This window comes from Prosopis cineraria, unplaced genomic scaffold, assembly GCF_029017545.1.
Source record: "Prosopis cineraria cultivar Desert tree isolate PC_DT_omini unplaced genomic scaffold, ASM2901754v1 PC30, whole genome shotgun sequence".
NCBI classification, from domain to species: Eukaryota; Viridiplantae; Streptophyta; class Magnoliopsida; order Fabales; family Fabaceae; genus Prosopis; species Prosopis cineraria.
The window spans coordinates 82,726-88,725 of NW_026555361.1; positions in this window are offsets into that span (position 1 = coordinate 82,726).

Below are 6,000 nucleotides of genomic sequence, written 5' to 3' on the forward strand. Positions count from 1 at the left end.
TTCTTTGTCAATAAATTTTAAATTAAAAAGATAATTTTACCTTTATTGACAAGTTATGATTTCTTATTCAATTCTTGTAATTCTTTAAATAAAGTTATTATTCTTCAAACAAAAGTTGTGAATGAGATTTGTTATTTTGAAAACTTAATTTTTAATAATAAAAATTACACTTAAGAAATTATAATTTTTTATTTAACTCTTGTAATTCACTAAATAAAAGTTATTATAATTTAAGCAAAAATTATGATTGGGGTTTTTTTTATAACAAAAATTATACTTGACAAATTATGATTTCTTATTCAACTTTTATGATTTACAGAATGAAAATTGTGATTCCTTAAATGAAAATCATGATTAGGGCTTGTTATTTTCAGTGAAAGTAAAATAGTCTTTTCACTTTAAAATTTATTAACACAAAAGTTTTCAAGATTTTTATTGAAATTATGGTATTTCAAGGGATTAGATTATCATTTATATAATTTTGATAGATTTTATTGACATTTTTTGTTTTTTAATTATTATATAGTAAATAAAAAATAAAAGATTAGAAAGATTTATAATAGAAAAAGGTGGACATGGGACTCATAAGGAAAATGAATAATAAATATGGAACTAATATTATAAAATAATCCTTCTGAATTATAATATAAGATATTTTTTAAAATTTTTACTTAATTTAAAATATAAAATATTGATAATTTTTATAATTGTTTTTCAACTATACCTCTACTTCATTTCTTACACTTTTTGAAAAAAAGAATGTATTAAAATTTTAATTATTATTATCAAAATGCTTATATAAAGTATTTAATAAAGGTATAATTAAAAAGATATAAATTTTTTAAAAGATTAAGGTTTTAACTAGAATTTTTGAGAACCATAATACTTTATATAATACTTAAAGTATTATGGTCTAGTGGGAGTAATTTATTTTTTACAAAATTATGTATACTAATAAATTTTAAAAATATCCCTAATTTAAGATAACTTTAATTGTGAAATCTAAATAGAGAATAAAATATAATACAAAAGGAAGGATAATATTGAACAAATATAATCAATGAAATCTTAAAATATTTTGTATACTAAGATACTAAATTATTTCCAAACGGTATTTTATAAATTGGAATGGAGGGAGTGTATATGTCACAACTTATTTTTTTTTATATTTATACAAAAAAGAAATACTTTGTGAAAATTAATGAATCTCAATTTCAAATAAAAATTTCCAAAAAAATAAATTATGAATATGAAATCTATGATAAAAATATGTGTGAAACGTGAAACAAAATTTAAATAAAAATTACACAAATTGTAAATTGGTAGGCATACAATGCAGTGATTTTTTTTTTTCATTTCTAGAATTTTAATTTATACTTAAAAATAAATTCTACAAAAATAATTTGATGTTTATTTTCAACATGTAAAAGGTAATAAATTTTTTAATAAAATAAATTATTTATTCTTTCACCATGTAAAAGAGAAATATATCATCAAAAATAAATTGCTAATTGAAATAACTTCTAATATACATAATCAAAAAAAAGGTGAATCTGACTCTTATGGACTAATACTTCTAAAGCCTTCAACCTTAAAATTAGTTATTTCTTGAAACAAATATTTATTAAATGGGCTCAAGGCCAAACCTAAAAAGCCATTTTTTAAATTTTTTTAAAAAAATTAAGTTTGATATTGTAATGTTATATATTCATTGTTTAAAATATAAATTATAATATTTTAAAATCCAAAATAAGTAATATAAATCATCATTTTAAAGTACAAATCCTTATTCTAATGCCACCCCAGCCCGAACTTATTTTTATATTACAACTGAAAGTTAATATCCCATGCATTACACGAGTATAAAATTCTAGTTATACATCTATTTCATTTACTATTTGTTTTGCAAAAAATATTTTAAAATTTGAATTATTAATATCAAAACACTTATATATAATATTTGATGTGAACATAATTGAAAAGATGTAAATTTTGTCAAGAGATGAAAATTTTACCTATTTTTTAAAATCATGAAATAATTAATAATAATTTATATTATGTTGTGGAGGGAGTAACTTGATTTAGGCGCTATACAAGTAGAATTCACAATCTATTTTTGAAAATAAATAAAAATATAAATGACATCATGTTTTAATTTATATATTCATAGAATTATAAAATGTCATGCTATTTACATATGGTGAATTTGTAATAGTGTGGTGTAGGTTGAAATTCATGCAGACCTCTTAAAATTTTTTTCTTATTTTTTATTTATTAATTCTAGTGCGGTTCTTTAATGAAAGATGTAAAAATTTTAAAAAACAAATTATGCTATTCATAATTTATAAATAGGGTAATTTATAATAAATTTTATATTATACATAAATATAAATTTTCAATAAAAATAAAAAATATATTTTTTACGGCAGCATGATAATTATATAAATTAAAAATATATTATTATATTTTTAAATAATAAAAAAATCATATTCACCATATTTTAATTGAAAATCAAATAAAAATATGAATACTTTTCTTGTGGGAATGTTGGGATATGAGATGTGGATGAATATAACAAAATAACTTGATTTTCCGAAACAGATATCCAATAAGGAATTTGGATGTCTATTCTTTTCTCTTTTTACATTTTTGGCCGTTGTTTACTTTAAAGACGGCGTAATTCTTATTTATTTATTTGAATACGTAATGTGTCCAACAACACAACAATGTCTCTTTGCAGAGAATGGCAAATTTAAATAATTATCTGATTCCCATATATTTTTCTCAATATAAATCCAAAATTTTAACTTTTTCTTTAGAAATAGTAAGTGACATCGTTACCTATTAAATAACTTTACCTGAATTCAAAAAATGAGTAATAGAACTGGAAAGTTCCAAAGAGACCAAAAGCATAGCAACAAGATGACAGGTGTGAACAGAGAGAGAGACATGTCCGTGGGCATCACAAATACAGTCTTTCATTATTTGGCGTACTCCAAAAATCATAATTATATTGTCCCAAGAAGGAGAAAACAAAGTATCATCCAGATTGGCTTTAGTGGAAAGGGTCATGGACTCATCACTGCTGGAATATGAAATTTCAGGTTTGAATTTATATAAATATAAAAAATATTTTTGAGAGAGTCACCTCTGATTAGATTTGATAATACTTAAACTTAACCTAATTAAATAGTCATATAAAAAATGTTAATTTCCTATCCTATTTTATAAGATTTTTTTTTATGTAATTTGATGTTATGCAATGTAAGATATTTTGATCAAAATAAGAATTTATTTGTAAAGCTTATTTCAAAAGTACTCTTAATTATTTTTCTCATTACCTATATTTCTCTAACTCCCTTGTTAAATTAATGATATTTTTAAAAGTTTAAAATTTTTGTTTGAAAAATTGAAGATTCAAAGCTGAATTTAATTGATTCCATTAGTATTTGCAATTTTATCCAGGGACAATTGGCTCAAGTTTCAACTGATTGAAGAAGTTAAATCAACTTATCATGTTTTATCAAAAACAAAAAAATCAGCTCTATCCTAAGTCTTGAAGTCCTAGGATGTGGAGCTGCATCAAATAAAGGCGTTTTGGCAGATTTTTTGTGCGGGCATCCCAGAGAAATGTGTCTCCAAAAAGTGTGATATTTCTGACTTTTAAAATTAAATGCTGAGTTTCTAGGGGTATTTATTATAATTTTTCTGAATATAAGTGCTTAAAAATAAAACAAATTGATGAATAAAGATAAAGAAACATGTGAGACTTGCATGGTGAGAGCAGCCATGATATTGATGATAATAAAAAGGAAATTACAGTAAATAAAAAATAAAAAATCTAAAAGGAACAATGCTAATGTGTTGTTATTACTATTTTATTAGGAGCTGGCACTCTATTAGTTGTTGGAGAATTGAACTTCAGTGTTCTTTGCTAGATGCGTGATGTGTTAAAGACATTATGTCAAATTTGTTAAAGGAAAATTTATCTAATTTAGTCAAATCAAGTATTGAAGCTTTTGGGATGCTTTTGAGTTGATTGAGATTTGTGTCCATTAAAGTCTCACGAGAGATTATGTAGAAATGTTTGTAGAGTTGAAGGGGTATGGGTGTGGTGGCTTTCCTTTTAAAAACACAAGAAAGCAGTTTTCTCATGGCTTCATGCTCTAATTTTTAAGGCCATTAGTTGTAACTTTTCTCATAACTTCATCCACTCTTTTATAGCATGTAGTCACTCTTCATCTAGAAGACTCATGTGAAGTTGTGAACTTAATCTAAAATTATTATTTTTAGCCCAAGTAGTTAGGCTTGGGATAAAATTATATTTTAGCCTAAACAAGAGGAAAAATATATCTAGATGTCCGTTTCTCTCAATGTTAAATTAGGTTCCTATAGTTTATTTTATTTTAATCTAGATCTTATATTTTGATTCATTAAATTTTTTTAATCTCGAAGGTTAAAAAACTTAAATTTCTCCTTTAAAAAAATTTAAAACATTTACATTTTTATTAAAATATTATATAATTACATAATTTTTATAACTCACAATTTATATAATTAGATTTTCTTCTAAATGTCTTTATACACATAAAATTTTCAAAAAAAAATCAATACAAATGTAAATATTGTATTAAATCAACTTTTATTTCTTATTTTTGGCCAAAAATATTAAATCAAATTTTCTATAAACTTCAAAAGAGTTTTTGTTTTGGAAGGTTAATAATTCATTATTGATTTTAACCTTTACGAATTAATATGTTTAATGAATCAAATTATGAAGGTGTAACGCACCAAATTTTTTTTTAAATAATTTAACTCAACCATAGTTGGGTTACGGCCACCCAACACATTTTTATATCAATAATTTTAATATAAAATATTTTATAATTGGCTTCAACTCACACACTATAACATTTCAGATAAATTTTTACCTCCCACATGCCATTAGGCTAAATCACATTTATCCATCCTTATACTCCCAACAAGTAAACTAAATCATATTTGTCCATCCTTATACTCCCAACAAGTAAAATAAGCAATTTAGTCAATTTTCAACACAAGCCAGTTATTTGGCTTTATAATCATGCCATTTTAACCAATCCAAAGTAAACCAAATATTAAAATTACAGTCATTCAAATTGTATCAAAAATAGAAATAGTTTGAAAGGCATGATTACATTTATATATTCATATAATTGACAATAAACAAAAAGCCCTAATATTGACAATATAACACATTATAAATCATAAATTAAATACCCAAAAGAGATAGTGGATCTATACCACTAAGCCTCTGGGACTCCTCCACGTGTCACTCATGGCTCTTCTCCTGAAAATTGTTAACCACATAATGAGACTCAAAAGTCCCAGTAACCAAAGCCAATTTATGATAGTGTATACAAACAGTTAAGTGTGTGCTTACTAAGTAAGAATTAAAAATAATATAATTCTAATAAATATAAAAAATATTACAATACACACAAATAACCATCCTTATATCCCTCTATTAACCTCGAGCTGTAGCCCTCACTCGGTGCTAAATTACCCGGCCAAAGGTAAATTAGCCCGAGCCCTTACAAACCACCTATTGAGCTCCAATAGGGGTGTACCACGTGGCACATAAATACAACAACAATAGCAAGTCTCCCAACACCTCCCACAATAATCAAACAAATTCATAATAATATTGTACAATTATACAATATTACAAAATGCATAATTTTCTCAATAATCACCCAATTAACATGGAGTAACACTAATCACAAATTAAAAGCATGGTTACCTTGTGGCTTTTTCAATAAATTATTCTTTAAAATTTTTCTCTCACCATAATCTTCACCAGTAATACAATCTACAAATAACATATTATTTATAATCTTAATCTTAATAATAGAATTAAAAATATAATATAATTTCTAATCTCAATCTTAATACAAATCTAAAGTTAATACTATTAAGTAAAATTTTTTAACTCCTCTTTTAATTATCAATAAACATTAA